The sequence below is a fragment of the Lissotriton helveticus genome, chromosome 5_1 (assembly GCF_964261635.1).
Source record: "Lissotriton helveticus chromosome 5_1, aLisHel1.1, whole genome shotgun sequence".
Lineage (NCBI taxonomy): Eukaryota > Metazoa > Chordata > Amphibia > Caudata > Salamandridae > Lissotriton > Lissotriton helveticus.
The window spans coordinates 1,735,784,203-1,735,805,015 of record NC_136065.1 but is presented as its reverse complement, the minus strand read 5'-3'; the positions used below and the strand labels follow the sequence as shown (position 1 = coordinate 1,735,805,015).

Below are 20,813 nucleotides of genomic sequence, written 5' to 3'. Positions count from 1 at the left end.
TAGAGACAACAGACAAAACAAATCTGATGAGGGAGGAACACGGAAACAAAGCCAAGAATAAGATTTAGATGAGGAGAATACTTTTTTTAATGATCGTTTGAATTCCAGACCTCCTCCATACACTGATGGAAGCCGGAGACAGGGGCAGGGTTCCGTAGTACCTGATATGGGTGCAGCAGGAGATAGTCAATCCATGTGTTTGTACACTCGTACTAACAGAGACACTACTGATGTTTATCCACTACCAAATGACATGCCTGTTACTACTATTCCTGTTGAATTTCCAAAAAAGAGAGATATTAATGTTGGGCTTTTGAAGAATGGATTTGGAGAAATTTTACGGGGAAAAATCTACATAAACAAATTGATATCATACAATATGGATGAAATGAGGAACTTAATCAGAGAATGAGCTAGGTGGGCAAACCAAGCATTTGATAGGCCTGTGGAATTGGCTTATGAATGTGAGTTTGACATCAGTAGAAGGAGAAATGTGAAGCGAAATTACAAAATGGATTTGACAAATTTCTAAATAAAAGAGCTGGGTTTAGTAAACTTATGAACCAACATTAAAGATCTAGTTAAGAATATAATATATTGGATTGAAGTGATTTAAAAAATACAGTGAAAGGTTACTTCTAAAAGGAGTCTGCTAGTGATAGTTGGAGGCAGTTTCTGACTTTCCCCTGAGAGAAGTACATGGAGGGAATTATGTGCATTGGACACAAGGTTATTTTTTTGCTTTGACAGAGTTCTCAAAATTGAAAGAAGAACCTGAAAAACTGAGCAGGGGGTTCCTTGATTGATGATTTCGATAATGGTTTGGACTGATTTGGATGTGCCGTTTGAGAGTGTTGACCCTAGCGATTTATGGTCTGACTGTAAGGTTACTTTTGTTTGGTTGACTGAAGGACCAACTAGGGTTGCACCTAATAATGCTCCATCTGAGGGGGTTGCCGACTAGTACAGAGAATTAATAGGCTACTTGAAAAAGAAGGTGCAGGGAGAAGAAAATCAACTGGTCAAAGATTTTGAGATCTACACAAGAGCAGAAGGAGTCAGTTCATGCCTATTATGAGAGGTTCATTCAGCTTTTTAACAAGTACCGTGGAGCTGAAGATCTTCGGAAAGATGATGCCTGGGTTTCCTTTTCTGCTTTTGTTATGGGTTTGTGTCTTGAGCTTAGTTCTCAAGTACAATAGTGTGTGAGGTGTTGGCAGACTAAGGGTATTAATGAGATCTTGAAGTATGCCAAATGATTGGTTTGACGCAAAGAAGAAAAAGATAAAGGAGAAGTTTATGGTTGCCCTGATGAAGCAGCTTCAGAGAAATGGCAAGAACCAGATGGGGGTTTCTAATTTGGATTTTATGTCGCCTGACAAATCTGGAATTAATGGGATGCAAGGTGTGAGAACGGGAAATGAGATGGTGCAGATGCAAAACCATGGAAGTGGGGTTGTGAATAATTCTGGAAAGAATGAAAATATTGGTTTGCTAAAGAGGAGCACTGCTTGTCACTTTGCAGTAGAATCGGCCATTGGAAGCTGACAATGTTTCAGATTGATTTTATTCTGCAAATACGTAAATTAGGTGCAGACACAGTCAGTGGCCCCAGCCCAACCATCTTCTGTGCAGAATATAAAAAATCAAGGTCAGTTTTGTACAAATCTATCTACCGCCCTAGTGTTGCAGCAAAATATTATAAACAAAATGCCATTCAGTCCACTGTCCCAGCAGAATCCATTGCTTCTGAATAATGATTTCCTTCAGTGACTAATTCCCAGTGAGAGGGAATTTCCTGTTTGAAACAGTCCTAGAGGTAGATCAAAGTAGGCCATACATAGATGATGAAGTCAATGGCCACCTGTGCCTTTCTTGATAAATACGGGGAGCTGCCCATTCTTCAGTTGGTTCTTTGGAGATTTTAAACCTACAGCTCTCGGGAAGAGAAGTTCCTGTTGTAGCCATTAGCAATAAACAGGTTGTTAACCAAGGCAGCAGATGTCCCTGTTAAAAATGGGGACACTTTGCCTGTTGCTAAGCGCATAGCTGGACTTGCGCTCACCTGCCGCATTTGCACCTCGGAGCTTGCCGCACCCGCTCCGCGGGTGCCGCCTCGTCGTGGGACCGTGCTCCGACTCTGCTTGTTTCCTGTAGGGGCACCCCTGATTGGACTACGGGACCAGTAACGCTACAGGGCTGCGAGCGTGCAGGGACTGCCTGACCCAGGTGTCCCTGCGAGACCGAGCCCAGCTTCCGGTCTGCTCTCCCTGTAGCTCCACCCCCCGCCCATCAGAGGGTCGTTAAAATCACCTGGCCCAGCCCCGGACCCTTGGGACACTTTGCCTGTTGCTAAGCGCATAGCTGGACTTGCGCTCACCTGCCGCATTTGCACCTCGGAGCTTGCCGCACCCGCTCCGCGGGTGCCGCCTTGTCGTGGGACCGTGCTCCGACTCTGCTTGTTTCCTGTGGGGGCACCCCTGATTGGACTACGGGACCAGTAACGCTACAGGGCTGCGAGCGTGCAGGGACTGCCTGACCCAGGTGTCCCTGCGAGACCGAGCCCAGCTTCCGGTCCGCTCTCCCTGTAGCTCCACCCCCCGCCCATCAGAGGGTCGTTAAAATCACCTGGCCCAGCCCCGGACCCTTGGGACACTTTGCCTGTTGCTAAGCGCATAGCTGGACTTGCGCTCACCTGCCGCATTTGCACCTCGGAGCTTGCGGCACCCGCTCCGCGGGTGCCGCCTCGTCGTGGGACCGTGCTCCGACTCTGCTTGTTTCCTGTGGGGGCACCCCTGATTGGACTACGGGACCAGTAACGCTACAGGGCTGCGAGCGTGCAGGGACTGCCTGACCCAGGTGTCCCTGCGAGACCGAGCCCAGCTTCCGGTCCGCTCTCCCTGTAGCTCCACCCCCCGCCCATCAGAGGGTCGTTAAAATCACCTGGCCCAGCCCCGGACCCTTGGGACACTTTGCCTGTTGCTAAGCGCATAGCTGGACTTGCGCTCACCTGCCGCATTTGCACCTCGGAGCTTGCCGCACCCGCTCCGCGGGTGCCGCCTCGTCGTGGGACCGTGCTCCGACTCTGCTTGTTTCCTGTGGGGGCACCCCTGATTGGACTACGGGACCAGTAACGCTACAGGGCTGCGAGCGTGCAGGGACTGCCTGACCCAGGTGTCCCTGCGAGACCGAGCCCAGCTTCCGGTCCGCTCTCCCTGTAGCTCCACCCCCCGCCCATCAGAGGGTCGTTAAAATCACCTGGCCCAGCCCCGGACCCTTGGGACACTTTGCCTGTTGCTAAGCGCATAGCTGGACTTGCGCTCACCTGCCGCATTTGCACCTCGGAGCTTGCCGCACCCGCTCCGCGGGTGCCGCCTCGTCGTCGGACCGTGCTCCGACTCTGCTTGTTTCCTGTGGGGGCACCCCTGATTGGACTACGGTACCAGTAACGCTACAGGGCTGCGAGCGTGCAGGGACTGCCTGACCCAGGTGTCCCTGCGAGACCGAGCCCAGCTTCCGGTCCGCTCTCCCTGTAGCTCCACCCCCCGCCCTTTCCAACTACTATAAACAGTGTTTGTTCTCCCGCAGCGCGATACGCAGCCCGGGGCAAAGACCGGGCTAAGAGCGGGCCGTTTGAGGCCGTTCGAGGACGGCCCTGGCCCATAACCCCTGCACCGTTTTGATACATGTAAGGTAGGCGGATTTGCTAACTTCAACCCATTCCCCAGTTCAGAGTGTTATGGTCACAAGAAACATTATATATTGACTGTGAGGGCTTTTTTACCATTTAGTGTTTAGGGCCCCACAAAACAAATGTCCGCCATGCGCAATAGAACCAGAAGCAATACTAAAAAAGCAATGGCCGTAGCACAAGTCACAGGGCCTATAGACCACTTTATTTCACGGGTTAATGAAACAATCGACCATAGCATCATCCTGTTGGAAAAAAGAGTTTCCTTGGATCTTATGAATGCCAAACGCTCGTCCTTGGGCCTTTTGGCAACTGCAAGCTCACCTGTCCAGCAACCTTTAACTAATTGCTCCCTCCCTCTACCTTCAACTGCTGCTGGTACACACACAGTTCCAAACGCTGTTGATCTATCAGTAACTCAATCAGATTCTGACCCGTCATATGTTGATCTTGAGGCCACCCCAGACTTAGAAGCCTGTCAACCATTTGAAAAGTCACAGTTGAGTGTAGACAAACATCCCCTTGCACCAAACGTAGGAACGATCCCTGTATTGCCTGATTCAGGGAATAGAGGTACCACTAAGAATACGCATAAGACTAAGGAAAAGCCTAAAATTAAAATTAGGAACCACAACCTTGTCTCACCTACCCCTAACTCTGCATCAGGCATACTCTGTTGGGTTGAAAATATGGTAATAGACCTAAAATCGGATCTTGAAGCTACAATAGCGGCTCAAATCAAGCCCTTAATATCTAAAATTGATAGACTGACGTTGCTAATCAACTCGAAATGGGCTAATAAGGCAAGTGGGAATGTGCCTATACAGACGCACGGGGCAAGAAAAGAAGTGCCTCTGGAAAATGCACTTAGTACTAAGCCCTTGAGAGATCCTCCCACTAAGGTCAATTCTTTATCAGCTAGTAAGGTAACAGCAATACAGCACACGACTCAAATAGGGGGTGAATTTGTTGTATCTCCAGCTACTCCTAGTGCGATTGGTTCCATCCCGACTATACAAAAACTTTCTGGCCTAAACAAAGCGAGTAACCAACCAGCCAAGGGTTCCAATGGTTTGGTCACCAATTCGTCAACAACTCCTTCCTTAAATAAGACTCAGGACCCAAAGACAAGGCAGGCTCGTTTTAAGACAATTAACTTGCCACCGGAAGTCTCTCCCTTTGTGGTTGTTCTGACGGGTGTACCACCATTGAAGGAGGGAAGAAGAGAAACCTTCGTTGAATTGAGAAACAAATGTGCCCAGTGGCTTCAGTTGCACAAACCCCTACCCATCCATATGAGCGGTGAAATTCTTTCTGTACGTAGAGGAGATTGGGTGGGCAGGACCACTAAGACCATAGCAGGAGATGTTATTACTGTTAATTTCAGGGATACAGGGACAGTGAATTATATATGTAATACACCCAGTAGTGGACCTGCTACTCAAATTAATCCACTTCCCTTGTCTTACTTCTTACCCATGCCCCCAAGACAAAATCCCCCTAGGTTTAGCTTCCCAATTAATAGAGGGTATACACACGCTCCACAACACATTACTCATCAGTGGCAGCAACCATGGCAAGGATTGCCTCCCCCATTTGACCCCTTTGTCTCACAGTTTGCCCATTGGAACAGATTCTGTGCGTTGGATGAGGTTGACTGACTTAATTCCGATGAAGCTTCCTCCATACATCTTGATATTAATAGGGGTGAGGAGGAGGTTTCTTCAGTCATATCCCATCCTTTTTGCCCTAATCTTTCAACTGAGGAGGCTACTAAACTAATACCTTATGCCCTAGATAGGGATTGTGTAGGTTCCCTTAACTCTAGAGATACTATCGAGACTAGAGGAGAAACCATCAAGGATGAAATAAAAATTCTTAGTTGGAATCTTGCAGGGATCAATAGGAAATTAGGTTTGCCCGAGTGGAGCGATTTGGTTGAAGCACATAAGATCTGTGTATTTCAGGAGACCTGGAGCACTGAGCCACTCTATCGAGTTGGGTTTGTCACCTATTTTGTTCCAGCAGAAAAACCCAAGCAAGGGAAGGGCCCCCCCTCAGGGGGGCTCATCATTTGGGTAAGCATCTCCCTCAACTGCCGAATAACCCTTAAGCAGATAGATAACTCAGATATTCTTGGTATCTCTCTGTTTAATCACCGTAGAGGTTTGACTTTAGATCTTTACAATGTCTACGCTAGAGGCACTAAAAATGGGTGCAATTCACCTGTAATATCTGATCTTGAGGTACAACTTAGGGATTATAAAGAACCTGATCACATCTTAATAGCAGGCGATTTTAATTGCACATACGAGCCACTTCCCCTGGATGGAATACCTGATCTAGGCGAAGAAGATAGCAGATGGGGTATTCCCACACTCTCCATCCCTCCTATCAAACGCTGGACTCGTAGTGCAGTGCAGTTAAATGCACTGACTCTGGAGTTTGGGCTAAGAGCCACCAATGGCCGTACATCTTCTGACCGGATGGGTGCTCCAACGTTCAACAGGGCTGGTCATACCTCGAGGATTGACTATATTCTGTTGGACTTGGGGCTCTGGAGTTCGGTCATAGATATGGTAATTATACCGACCGTAGAGAGCGACCATAATTCACTTTCCCTAACTACCACGAATCCCTGGTCTAATGGAGCATTATTAGCACCACCTAATTGTACTCATGGGGTTACTGTTTCCTCCTGTGGAAGACGCCTAAAGTGGAACAAAGTTTCCAGCAATGTTGACAAACTCTCTACCATAGAAGAGGTCCTAAAAGCCTCACAAGTAGAGATTAGTACTATTGATCCACTTATGGCAGTAGACAGGGCAACATCTATTTTTGAAGCAGCTACAAAAGCTATAGGGGAAGTTTTTTGGGTAAAGGGTACCGCAGGGAAGATCATGTCCCAGAATAAATCTAAAGGGATACATGATTGGTACACTGCAGCATGCAGGAAAGCTAAGACAAGGCTAATTGAGGCCGTTAAGGGCAAGTCCCAACCCCTAATACAGACGGCCAGGAAAGAACATAAGCGAACACTGAGGTTAGCAAAAAGGGAGTGGGAAGAGGCCTATTGGTCTACTCTTAAAGAAGCTAGCTCTAAAAAAGATTCGAAATGGTTTAGGGATACTATAAGAGCTCGCAATAGGCCAGATAGTGACCTGATAACCTGTAATATCCCAAGCCAGGTGTGGGTCAAACATTTCTCAAAGCTTTACACCCGTCATGACGATCCTGATGGGGGGGAGGCGGTCCCACCATTGCTCCCGCAAATTTGTGATATTCAGCCGATCGACTTTGATTTTACAATCAAGGAAGTGGAATACGCAATAAGCACTATTATTCCCCAAAAAGCGGCTGGCCCCGACGGCATTCCTGGCGACCTTTTAAAATCTGATACCTTGAAGTGGGGGAAACTGATCCATTCCCTACTTGTTGCTATTTGTAAAGGCGCCCCTATCCCCTCTTCGTGGAAAGGGGCTGAGGTGGTCCCTATCCATAAAAAAGGCTCTAGAGATGATCCATCTAATTATAGGCCCATTAGCCTGTTAGACATTAGCCAAAAAGTAGTTGGTAAGGTCCTGCTGGTCAGAATTTTAAACTGGGTAGAAGAAAACAAAATTCTTTCTGACTATCAGGCAGGCTTTAGAGTGGGTACTGGGACAATTGAGCAAGCTTTTAGACTCATGATGGTGTATTGGAAGGTTGTGGTCATAGGCAAGGGCAGTCTTTATCTCGCGTTTATCGATTTAAAGACTGCCTTTGACCTCGTACCCAGGGAGTCTCTATGGAGTGTATTGGCTGACATGGGGATGCCCCACTACTTGCTATCCCTACTTGTCAGGCTGCACCACAATAGTTTTGCCCAGGTTAGGTGGGGCCCTGGGGGGGGGAAAAACAAATAGTATCCCGGTTGAGAGAGGCGTCCGCCAGGGATGTGTCCTAGCTCCCACCCTCTTTTCTCTTTATATCAATGGGGTGGTTGAGCACCTTCGGAAACATCCTTCAGACGAACCATCCCTGGCTGGCGAACGTATTCCAACCCTCCTCTTCGCGGATGATACGCTTTTAATTTCCAAAACCCCCATTGGCCTCCAAAGGCTCTTAGACAACTTTCAATCTTTTTGCACTAAACGAGGCCCGCGTACGGAGCTTTTGAATCCAGTTATACCGAACTCATCTTTGAACCACATGATGTCTGAATTCATCGATCTTTGAGATCGAACCAAACGCTAGCATTTGATGCAGTACCATTTCACCCGAGTTCATCAGTGTGATTACCAATTCTGAGACCAACAGGACGCCAACTTTCGGTCCTTTGCCCCCCCCACGGTCCTGATGAAGACCCCACAGCAAGGTTAAACGATCCTGCAACCACAAGAGGGTCGAAACGTCGACTGTTTGTTTTAATTGTGGCAACCTCACGCCAACATCTTGTATATACACTGTACCTTGTGTCGTATGCCCTTCATTCAAATAATGTCGCTATGCGTTCTGCAAGTTGTTGCTACATCATTTATAGCATGAATAAATGCTTGAAGGATTGATTTTACTGTCACCTAATCCCATCACTTCCCCAACTTCTCACTATCACGTCCCCTCTCCCTCCCTGGGGCACTGTATGACTTTAAATACAGTTGACTTTTTTCTGCATAATGTATATTTGATATACTGCATCCCAGTGTGAATTAAACTCTGTGGATCAAAATATGTTGTTGTTGATTAATTCTATTTAATTGTATGTAACTTCTTCCTCTATACACTGGGACCCCTTCCTCTTAGTCTGGTAATTAACACAAGCAAAACCAAGTATCTTGTGTTGAATCCTCCAAAAAAACAAGCTCGCTCTCCTACCCTGAATGCTGAACTCTTGGAGAGGGTTGAGGTCTTTGATTATCTTGGCATACGTCTTTCACACAAAATGGAATGGACCCCACACTTGGACAAAATGTTGTTAACTCATAAGAGGATCACAGGAGCCCTTCTGAAAGAACAACGCTCCTGTAGAATAAGACCAATAGCCACAGTCCTTGAGATTTACTTAGCCAAAGGTGTTAGTTCTGCTTTCTATGGGGCCGAACTTTGGGGTTCATCCATTACTGATGCTTTGCCAAGATCAGAGAATACATTTTGTAGAGCGATTATGTCTCTCCCGCAGGGCACCCCCACAGTCCTGCTAATGTTGGATTTAGGCTGCCGCCCAATTGATGACGTTGCAAAATTCCGTCCATTATTGTTATGGGCACGCATCTGGCGTGTGGAGGAACTCAGCAGATATGCCCAAGGCCTAGCAGAAATCATGTCACTACCAGGTTGGCATAAAATTAAATGGCTGAGGGATATGAAGATCCTGCTAACAAACTTGGGCTTGAATGAAGCATGGACGAATAGAACTTCACCCCCGAAGTTAGTTCTTAAGAAGCTCTATTGGGATTGGATCCTTTCTCAGAGGAATACTAGTACCACCATGGGTAGACTCACAGAGGACTTTCTGAAGTTCAAAGATCAACCCAAACGGGAATTGTACCTTGACATTATTGAAAAACCTTTTGATAGGGCTTTGTACTTCAGATTCAGAACAGGAACCCTTCCCCTCAATTCTTTCATCTCACGCTGGGAATCTCGCGTGCAAACTTCAGAGCTTTGCCCAGCATGCCTTGATAAGCCAGAGTCATTGGCACATTTTATGTTTGAGTGCAGAGAGTACGCAATACCCAGGAGGGCTTGGCTCAAAAACTTATGTCGGCAGCTGGGAACTAGGAGCCATGCGGTAGCAATCAGGATACTAATATCTGATAGCCGCGCAACCTATGTTTGTGTCTTAGCCAAATTTTTATCATGGGCTTGGTCCATTCGAGCCAAAAGGCTAAAATTGACTGTTTAATTCTATTTTAAATTCATTGTTCAAATGAACTGCCTTATGAACTGTTTTGTAAATTTGCAAAAACTTAATGAACTAAAAGGCTAGTATCGTTTGCTTAAACTTTTTAAAATTGATTGCTTAATGCACTGTTTTTGCTTTGTTTGTCAATCCTTTCTAAACAGGTTAAATCTTTATTGCATGTCTATGTTTGTTTTTAAAATTGCTCTATTGTGATTCTTGTGCTGCTTTTATGATAATTTTTTATCGAAATAAAGCCTTTTTGACTTGACTTGACTTGACTTGTTAAAATAAGATCAATGGAAAATAATCCACATTTCATATTGTATGAGTTGATGCCTGTCACCTTGTTGGGCAGAGACTTGTTTTGCAAAATGAACTGCATGATTTATTGCACACCGGATGATGTCACAATTGAGACTCAAGATGAAGATTAAGTGTTTCAAATTAAATCACATGATTCAAGAGTTTAGATGTTCCCAGTCTGTAATAAGGATGACGTACGTCTGGATTTAAGACATACTGTCAAAGAAGTGTAATGGGATGTCAATTGAAAAGAGATAGAACTCACAAAAGGTGCAAAGCCTCTCAGGATAAACATGCAATCAAAGGCAGTTTTCTCTAGAATTGACCAGTACAAACGTTCAAAAGAGAAAGAAGAAGGAATGAAGTCTGTCACTGGGAAAATAATTAATTCTACCGGAAATGCTAGGTAGTCCTTGCGATTCTCCCACTATGGACTGTAAAATAAGCAAGTAATAATTGGAGAATCATGCAAGACCTTACAAAATAAATAAAATAGTGACTCCATGTCCTGCAAATCATGCAGTACTTTTGTTCTAGATTCCAACAGATGCTGAATGGTATACAGTCATTGACCAATGCCAAATGTTGTTCTCCATCCCTCTGTATGAGGACAGGCATTATACTTTTGCATTCCAGATTAAAAATAAAGTTCTTGTTTGGTGTCTAATCCTAAAGTGGTATACCAAACGTCCTTCAATTTTTATTCAGATCTTAAAGAAAGATTTGGTACGTTTGCAGATGCCTTGTAATTCAGACCTGGTACAATATATATATGACCTATTGGTCATATATAGTAAGACAAAAGAAGATTGACACATTTGCACTGTTGAAACATTATGCTGACAATAGTCATAAGGTTTCCCCAACAAAGACGCCGTACTGTAAAAAACGAAGTGATTTACCTTGGTCATCACATTGAAAAAAGGAGCATGGAAGGTCTGAAAAGAACACATTTCTGTAATTCTGAAGATGAATCCTCCTACGACCTACAGGGAAGTGAGGATGTCTCCAGGAATTGTTGGTTCCTGTTCTCAGTGGTTTCTAAACTTTTCCTTGATTGCAAAGCCTTTAGTAAGGGTAACCCATAGTGATATCAGAGATCCGGTACCACCTTATGACAAATGTTTAGAAGCCTTCTGAATATTGAGGGGAAAATTGTATAAAGCACCCGCCCTCTGAATGCCTAATTACAATATGGATTTTTCCTCTATTGCAATGAGAGAGTCTATATGCTCTTGCGGTTCTGACTCAGAAACATGGTGGAGTCATGAAGCCAGTGGCCTATCTGTCCACTGTGTTCAATCCAGTAGCTGGAAGCCTTCCTGGTTGTCTGAAAGCAGTTGCAGCGGTTGCTTTGCAATTGAGCAAAGTTAAGGTATGGGAATGGGAAATACATTGATTGAGTTTGTTCCACATTCTGTTGAGATTTTGCTGACCCATACATTGATTAAGCATATGACAAAACAGTCTGCCCTAGTAGGAACAAGTCATACTGGCAGCCAAGGCTGGACTGGCTACCGGGCGTTTTGGCACGCTGCCGAGCTGGGGGCTGAAGTCACTGTGGTGGGGACTAATTTCGTTGATGGAGACCTGCGTGTGCTTTGAAATAAACAAAGGAAAACGAATTTCGTTCAGCACACGCAGGTCCCCATCAACGAAATCAGCCCCCAGCTGGGCAGCATACCAAAACGCCCGGTAGTCAGTCCAGCCCTGCTGGCAGCTGAGAATATCGCATTCAAAAGGTGTAGTTTTCTAGATTCTGCAATACTGCCTCCTGTTCATACAATAAGGAAGACGGAGATAGGAGTGGTGATGATGATGATGATGAACGAAAGCATGGCTGCTTAAGTGTCACAGAGTTATGTACCAAGCCAGAACCAGCTATTAAAGCATTTCACCATGAAATGGCTGATTTGATTTTGTTTATAGATGTTTCTTGCTTAAGAGTCTATCATAGAAAACTGAGAGTTGCCTATACAGCATGCTATATTTCTGAAATGATTAAAGCATCATAACTGTCAACTATATCTTCATCACAAGTGGCAGATTTGATTTCAGTAAAATGTGGTTGCACTGACGAGCGCATGGTTCTTTGCAGAAGATTTGAATGTGACGATTTATAGAGTCAGCCAATATGGTTTTCAAGTAGACTTTGGATGTTGGGGTCTAAAATGTGATTTATGACATCCTCTGCAGCTCCCATCAGGAATAATTACAATATGCCGCCAAAAGAAACTGCAATAGTTAAGAGAGCTATCCATAAGGCAGGAAAAGATGTGGAATATCTTGAAAATAAACATGCAGACCAGGTGGAAAGATATTGTGCACTTGAGAATGAAACAATGACATCAAATGAACAAATTAAAATCCAAGAGACAGAACAAAATGAAGCAAGATAGACTTCTGTTGAAAATGCAGGATATGTAAATTGTTTCTTATTAAGCCTAATTCGGACTTCCTTAAGTGAATTGAAAGAACTCCAGCAATGTCATCTTAAGGATGTTGGGGTATGTCTGCAAGACAATTTTTGGGACCTGCGTGAGGTAAAAATGTGAACTTTTTTACCCTTTTCATGAACACTTAAGCCCGTATGATGCCAAACAATTATAAGTAACAAGGTCACAGATAAACAGTTGAAATACGTTTCTATCTGGAACCCTAAATATCCTTAAAATGACACTTGGTAGAGAAAAGGGGGAGGGGTTTACAAAGAAGAAAAGAACAGAATAGGGTAAAATAGAGACAAAGTTTATTTCCAGGGAGGTAATTGTTCTGGAGATGTCGTGGCATGTGAGGGTACACCAAAAACTATTATCAAGGATAATGGCATTCAGTTTGTATGAAATTAAATGAAATGTACAAATCAACGGGGGCTGAGATTACACCACTACTGGGCTGCCAGTGTGCTGATGTTGCCTGCCACTGTATCTGTCCTTTTTTTTTCACAGACCCAGATACACCTAGGGGGGGGGGGGTGAATCACAGCCGTGGGGACTGAATGTCCCACAATCCCCGTACTTTCTCCTGCACCTGTGCCTGATTAGTGCAATATCCACGCACTGCAGGCCCGCAGCAAGGCACGCACACAGGCGAAGCCTGGGCAAAGGGTGGGTCTGTCCTTGCCAGGAAGAGCCAGGGCAGAGCCATCCCCCTTGAGCCTGCCTTCGGAGGCTGTTTTAACTTTGGGAAGCATCGTATATTGCTGACAAGTTTCTTTGCTACATTTTCCTGTTGGGTCTTCACTTTGTTATTCCCCCATTGAGGCTTGTGCAAAAGGTAACCTGAACGCTTGAGCCGTTTGGTTATATAGGTTCAACCACTCCTGTGACAAAAAGTTGCTTCACAACAGCAGTTAGCTGGTTGTTTTAGGACAATGAGTGGCAAGCTGGTAAAGTTGCTACTTTTACATCTCCATTGCGGGCTACAATACACGCTCTTCTGTTGCTGGGTTACTGTTCGTGGGGACTCAAGGTACCAGATGCCTGTGCTGCCATAGAGGAGGGAAAAGGACTCCCTGGCTCCCACCGCACAGCGCTTCAAAAAGCCTCCTGACATACCGCAGCATGGGACACTTATTGTTGGAACTGGCCCTTCTTGCAGGGTCATCCTCAAACTTTTTGCTTCTTCCTCCCTTATTTTTCCTGACCCGTGGCTGTTGGCAATAGGACTCTGCGCATCAGTGCTAAAGTGGATATGCTCTTTGTGTAAATTGTTATTCTGATTGGATATACATGTTTGGCATATTTGTATCACCATGAAGTCCCTAGTAAAGTGCACTGGGTGTGCCAGGGCTGGTGATGACAAATGCTACTAGTGGGCCTGCAGCACTGATTGTGCCACCCACAGGAGTAGCCCTAAAATGATGTCTCAGGCCTGACACTGCAATGCCTGTGTGCAGCTTAGAACTGCCATGTCCTCCTGGTCAGTGTCCCCCCCGACCAGGCCTAACCCTTCCCTTTTTGTGCACATCAGTCAACCCTATGGAAGGCCCAAGGTACCCCCCTGGGCAGGGTGCAGTGTATGTAAAAGGTAGAGCATGTACTAGTGCAGGTAACATGCTTTGATAGTGAATGGCAGCCATTTTCGTTTTTCACTATTGTAAGGCTATCTTGCTCCATAGATTAACATGGGGGATGCTGGCTACAGTGGTTAACAGCATTTCTTCCCATAGGAACAAGATAGGACATAAGTATCTAGTATCCCTGAACTCAGAATTTAATAACACATCTTTTAGGAAAGGTTGTTTTTAAATCCTGTGTTTGAGAACAGTACTTTTAGAAAGTTGCTGTTCTCTTGTCTGACCCTTCTGTGTGCCTAGGCCTGCTTGTGTATTGACTGTCTGGTTTGAGAGTGACAGGGGCTGGGGGATTCCCCAGGAGGCTGGATGAGTCAGCACTAGGCTGAATGACTGCAATTGCAACTGGAGTGGTGGGAGGAGTTAGCAACTGGGCCTGAATAGGGCTGTGCCTGCCTTCCACAATGCTGGCTCCACCTCCTGCTGGGCGGCTGAGGACCCTGCCCCTCACTCTGAAAGGAAAGATGCAGCCAGCAAAACAAGGTACTCAGGAACCACTCAGAACTGGTTCAGACCGGACTCAGGGCCCACATGCACCAAGAAAACAAAGACTTTAGGGGTACAGGACCCCTGAAAACAGAAAATTAGATCATCCTGGAATCAAGAAGGAACCTCTGCCAAGGAGAAAGCTGAACTGAAGAAGGAAGACTGTCCTGCTGTTGCTCTGCTGGACTGACCTGGACTTTGCTGCTGAGCTGTGTCCCCTGTCTTGAAGGAATCTCCAAGGGCCTGAGAAGAGCTGGCTCCCTGTTTTGAAGTCCCAGGAACAAAAGGACTTCAGCCCCAGCTTCCCTGAACTCTGCTGAGAGAGTTCTGTCCTTCCTAGAGTGCTTGATCCAGTTTGGGGCCTCTGGAAGTTGTACCTGTGCTGGGAAGCTTGAAACTAAGCTTGAGAGACTTTTGTAACTGAAAAGTGTTGCATCGCTCGCTTGCGGAGCGCATCCCCGACAGTGCGAGAAGTTTCCCGCCGCTACGGAGGTTGAGATCGTCGCAGCGCCTGACGCCGCTGCCAGAGACGTCGCATCCTTCGTCTGCGGGACGCACCAGACCAGTGCGGGAGAATCGAACATCGCTGCGAGTATCGTCGCAGAGCCTATCGTCGCTGGGTGAGATCGCCGCGCCGCTTGCTTGCGGACCGCATCACGTCGCTGCGAGCATCGTCGCAGAGCCATCGCATCGAGGAGCTGCGAGAGAGAGGATCACCGCTGGACCGCGCATCATCGCCCCGGAGATCGTCGCAGCCCCTATGAGATCGTCGCATCGTGTCTTTGCGAGAACAAACTTCCTACAGAACCTATGCACCGGAATCCATACAATTGGCCTTCCTCCCCATACAGACCGGATTCGTCGCAACACGCCCGCTGCTGCAGCGGGGCTGTCGCAAACGCCTCCCCAGGGTCTCAGGAGCAACGCATCGCTTGTTTTCCACCGCACCAGCTTCTGATTTTGGAACTTTGTTGCAACTAAAAGGTACTGTGAGTAAACGTGACGCAACTGTGAACTTTTCACGCATCAGTAGAGAATTCTATCGCAACGTAGAGAATTCTATCGCAACCTAAAGAATTTTAACGCAACCTTAAGAACTCTTTTTGAAACCATATTCTTGAACTGTGTATGTTGGATTTTTGTCGTTTTGGTCTTGTGTAGTTTAGATTAAAATACCTTTATTTTTCTAAACTGTTGTGGAGTCAGTTTGTGGTGTTTTCAATGTGTTACTGTGAGTGTTGGTACAAATACTTTACGCATTGCCTCTGGTTAGCCTAGACTGCTCGTGCCAAGCTACCTAGAGGGTGAGCAGGGGTTATCTCAGAGAGTCATCTCCTTGCCCTGACTAGAAGCAAGGGTCCCTATTTGGACAGTGGTACCTACCTCTGCCAACTAGAGACCCCCAGTTCTAACACTTATCTATTGTTGAACAATTGTACATGGGAACTCAAAGTCCCATATTGAATCAAGGTACTCTTTTACACACACTTACCTTTCTGCATGTGGAACTTTATTGGCCAACCCCACCATCTCCACTCTCCATACTGCCAGCTACTTTGATCTCAAAGTTCCCTTAGACCTGGTAATTGTGTGCACTTAGTCGGGTTGGAATGAATTGAATCTCCCAATATGTGGCCTGGTATGCTAGGTGCTGTCAGTCACGACTACGGGAAATTATGACATTTTAACCTCTAACCCGTTGCTGCAAGTTTTACTAGGCTCCCTTTCATTAATTTGCGTTGCCGTACTGTTTTTTTCTCTTGTGGAAAATCTCATTGTTTCAGTCTCTTGCATAGGTAGACTGTTTCCTCCCATCTGAAGTGTCGGCATTTCTTCCCGGGGATTTTGTGAATGACGAGAGTTGGGTGGAGGACACAAAGAAGCTAAAGTCGCACTGGTGTACTCAGTAGGAGGGGATCTCACCTATAGCTGGTGTGTTACATGGGGTGTTGGGCTTCGATTGGAGACAGGAGAGGCCTGCAGGGAAAGTGGCTGGTCGATTACTTTCCTAACCCGTACAACTTTCTTACAATTTGCATTTGGGACCCTGTGTTATTGTCTCCAAAAAACTGAGCAAAAAGAAAGCCATGGAAAGACCCCGCCATTGTCATGCCTCCACCAAAGAATACCTCTATAAATAGTATACTTTGCAGGGCCGTGAGGGTTATCAGCACGGGGACTGAATTCACTGAACAGTGATTGTCCTTAAAATCTGGGATATCTTCAGGCCTGGACACAGTAGTAGCCACATCACCCACGAACTCATCAGAGTGCATGCCAATCCAGTGAAGTCTCAATCTAAGCAAACATGCAACTGATTCTGTACTTACTTGCAGGTCTGTTAATAATGGAGCCAACAAACAGGGAGGGAGGGCTAAGGGGAAACGACAGCCTGCTGGACACTCAAGCAAGGTTATTGGGGCTATGTCTCGTAGTCCCACGCAGCATGGTAAGGAAACATCTATCGTACCGCCGAGGGCGTTCTTTTGTCCACACCAGTATGGATCAAACAAGTTATTGAGGACTGCATGCACAAAGTTAGTGAGCTCCTTCGAGATTAAGTCCACTCCCTTTGTGTTCGGCTGTGTTCGGTTGGAAGCCATGAAGAACGTGTTGACATTTATTTAAACAGGGTAAATATGAGCTGACATTTATTTAGACAGGTACAGGGCCATACTACACTAGCAAATCTCACATATTCTAGGAACTCTCAGGTCATCCAGTTGGGGACAATTGAGGAGAGACACTCTATTAGTAGTCAAGGGCTACCCACAAGCACATTACCCCCAGAGAAAAGATAAGTACCAGATTCTCTGACTCACGAACGGTCTGGTACAGAGCAACCATTACCATTTCCATCTTTGCATTTGAGAAAACCATCATGCAATAAGCAAGGAGACACTCCCAGGGGGTTATCCCCTGTTATCAATCCCGGCCACAGTGGACCATTGGGACAGCCAAAGTAACTTAGAGTAAATCGTCCACAGTCATCTTGCCCATAGGTAGTAGTTCTAACTTAAGTCCCGCAGCTTCGTGAATGACAGAGCAAGCCATATGAAGGTATTTAACAAACATTTGAGCTTGCTTGCACGCCACTTGGGCCTCCCTATATCCAACACTAGCAATATACTATTTATCAGAAGGGTAGCCTTTATTTTTCCCAGTAGGGTGGACCAAGGCGAAGACTGTATTATCATAAACTTTAGATTTTCTGTCTGCCTCAAAAGGTGTTATTAGGATGTGCAGATAAATACCCACCAGTTAGGAGCTCCATTGAGCCGTTGCCATTAGGATATTTTTATAGGCCACCCATTCACCAATGCTCCCTCTTTCAACTACAGCTTCAGAGGACAGAATAATTTCCATCCTTTGCTCTCCCTAAATGGGTTCTGGTGATATCTGCTCAACTCCAATCTACAACCGCCGTGATATTCTAGCAGATGTAGACTGACTCGCTAACTGCACATGGCAGCCAGGGCACAATAGTAACACAGTAGGGAGTGGCAACCTTGGCAGTGTTTCATGCAGTCCAGCGAAGGGCATTGTCCTGCATAACTTGGTGATGACCCAACTGAAGCAAAGTACTCATGCCAAAGAAACACTGTCACCCCAACTACCCAAAGTTGTTGGTCCCACTGCCATGTTTTCTTTACCAAATTCAAAAGAGAGGAAAGTTGGACTAATCACCTGAGAAAGATCCCATAATCTAGATCAAGCTCCTGAATGAATGAGCTGTACAGGATTGTCTTCCCTGGGGAAATCCGGCAAACCAGGTTCACTTCCTCCAAACCAGATATCCCAGAATGGTGTTAATTGACAGAACTACATGATGTTTGCCTTTTTCAAGATACCTGATCTTTGCATTCTGCAGGTTACATACATTTTTATATAAGGCAGCCACATCCTCAGGGTGTGGTAGACCCTTTGGGGGTCTAACGATTTGATCCAAAACCACTATCTCTGGCTTGCGGAGAGAGATCAAAGTGGATTAGCCAGATAGATTGCATTTTAGCTTGACTTCTTCTACGGATGTAATGTACTACATTTACTGTGTATACTGTAGACCTATGGGGGAATAAATTGTCCATCGTTTTAGACAAACTGAATGGGCATTTTGCTACACTCCCAGCCAGTGCAACCAAAATTGTGGGTGGTGATCTCAACTACCAATATTAACCGCTCAGTGCGGATAGTCAGGCCCTAACGGCTGATGAGGAAATTATCTGGTCTATACTGGAGCTAGAAATCCCCTCAATTGAGAAATGGTCTCCCATAGAAATCAAGATCAATGCCTTCACTTTAAACCAGGGGCTTTGTGTGTGTAATGGCAGAACAACCTCTGACAAATTAAGTAATCACACATTTAATAGGACAAACCATACTAGCCTAATTGACTATGTAATGCTGGATGTTAAATTATGGCCATACCCGACCGATGTACCATAACCCAAGAAGCTCTCGCCATCGTGGAATCGCCCAAAGATGGTCCAGTGCATTGTGGGATCGTAGTCCTGGCCTCCAGCAAATTGCAGGTGGCTAGTGTTTTCCCCCGGACCTCTGGATGTCGAGATAACTTTCTGCTGAGCTTATCGCTGCCAAGCCTTGTTGGTCCGGGCAGTCCGGGAACCACCACGTTTACTCCAGGCTGCGCCTTGAGGGAACTCTACAAAACCTTCACCCAACGTCAGCAGAGGCAGTTGTCGACCTCTTGCACCTGGTTCCCCACCAACACAGTGTAAGCAGTAACATCATCTCCCCCATGTCTCCCACTTCAGCATCAAGGACAGCTAGGACAATTCTGCACCCAGGCTTCTCGAGCCAGCTAAATTCGAACTGACTGTCATGGCTTAGTCCTGCGACTCGCATCACCTTTACCCTACTTGGATTCCACGCAACTCTACCTGCAAGTGATCAATTTTCACTAGTGCTTTTTACCAATTATGTTTTGCTATACTGTTTTCACCAATTTAATTTTGCTTCTGAAATCCACAACTCTGGTTAAACTTATTCAATAGATTTTGTTTTGGTGTCTAAATTTATATACAAAATCTTCTTTATTTTTATAAACTGGTAATGGATTTCTTTCGAGTTGTGTCAATTATTTATCATCCATGTTGGTACTCTGAAATGCTTGGACCACAAAAATAAACCCTTGGGTCTAAAAGACGTGCTATTATAGCTGGAGTCCTAATCATAATGCAGTATCCCTTTTTAAGGACGAATTTCCCCACCCACTATACGTGACATGTTTCTTCATTGGGAACCATGATGCCTAGTCACGGAAAGAGAAGTATATTAAATACCAACAAGGTGGGGTAGCAGAGCAAAGTGAAAGTGATGGTGAAAACTAGCTACAGGGTCCGCAAATACCTTTATTGGTGCATCCTAGGGTAGGATTAAAAACAGGGCACGATACGGGAAGATTTAACCCACTAAAAGTGTCAGAAAAAGGTTGACATGTTCCAGCCTGTAGCCCTCAACAGAGGTGTTGTGGCTTTTTTCAGGACCCAATTTTGTGGTACATATATTGAACAGGCGAGACAAGCCTTCCAGGTCTCTAAACCTCTGAAATGCTAACCACATGTTCATCTAGTAAAGCCTGACTGCTCTTTATCACTCTATCAAGACTGATATACGGATTTATTATTGTGAATCCAAGGACCATCTTTGGGGTATTGTGAAAGTATTGCATGGAAAAGGCCCTAAGTACCTGCACAGTCACCTCAAACGTTACGAGCCTACTCGCCAGTTGAGATCTGGTGGCATGGGGAAGGTTCAGGTCCCTAAGTTCAAAAGAGTGCGAATGGGTGGACGGTCCTTTAGAGTCCAGACCGCCATCCAGTGTAACAAACTGCCAATGAGATTGAGATTGGAGACGTCAGAGCACGCATTCCGAAGAGAGCTCAAAACAATTCTCTGCCCCAAAGCCTAAGACTCATACCTTAGAAAGAATCTACTTAGGCTGGATGTAAGCTATAGCTGAAGCGGCAACAGTTCAATAGCGCGGGGACACACTTGCTAGTGTAACCATGCGCTTTACAAGCTGTATAAAATAAAATTGCATGGTGAAACCTAACCAGCATCACAACATAATACTGCACCTTCCTACAGAGAGGAAGTGGAGTGTGGGCGAGTTTGTGGTTTTGAAAGGCCTACTTGAACACTTAGCAGATCAACATGCATAGGACCGAAGCAAATCAAAGCTAAGAAAAATTTGGTTGTTCTTAGTGATGGTAAGGAATGGAGTATGTCACACGTAGTTAATTGTCAGCATGATGGGAATCCACCAAATGTTTCACCTGAGATTTCATTATCACACTGATTGTCACAAGGTTCTAGAGATACAAATGATACTCAAATTGGTCAGGCAGTTC

At 45.6% G+C, this 20,813-nt stretch overlaps 1 protein-coding gene across 3 annotated transcripts in view; it reads right to left on the bottom strand.

The window, feature by feature from the left end:
* Positions 1–20,813, bottom strand: part of LOC144755777 (butyrophilin subfamily 1 member A1-like) — a 369,747-nt gene that overhangs the window by 77,763 nt on the left and 271,171 nt on the right. The window lies entirely within an intron of this gene.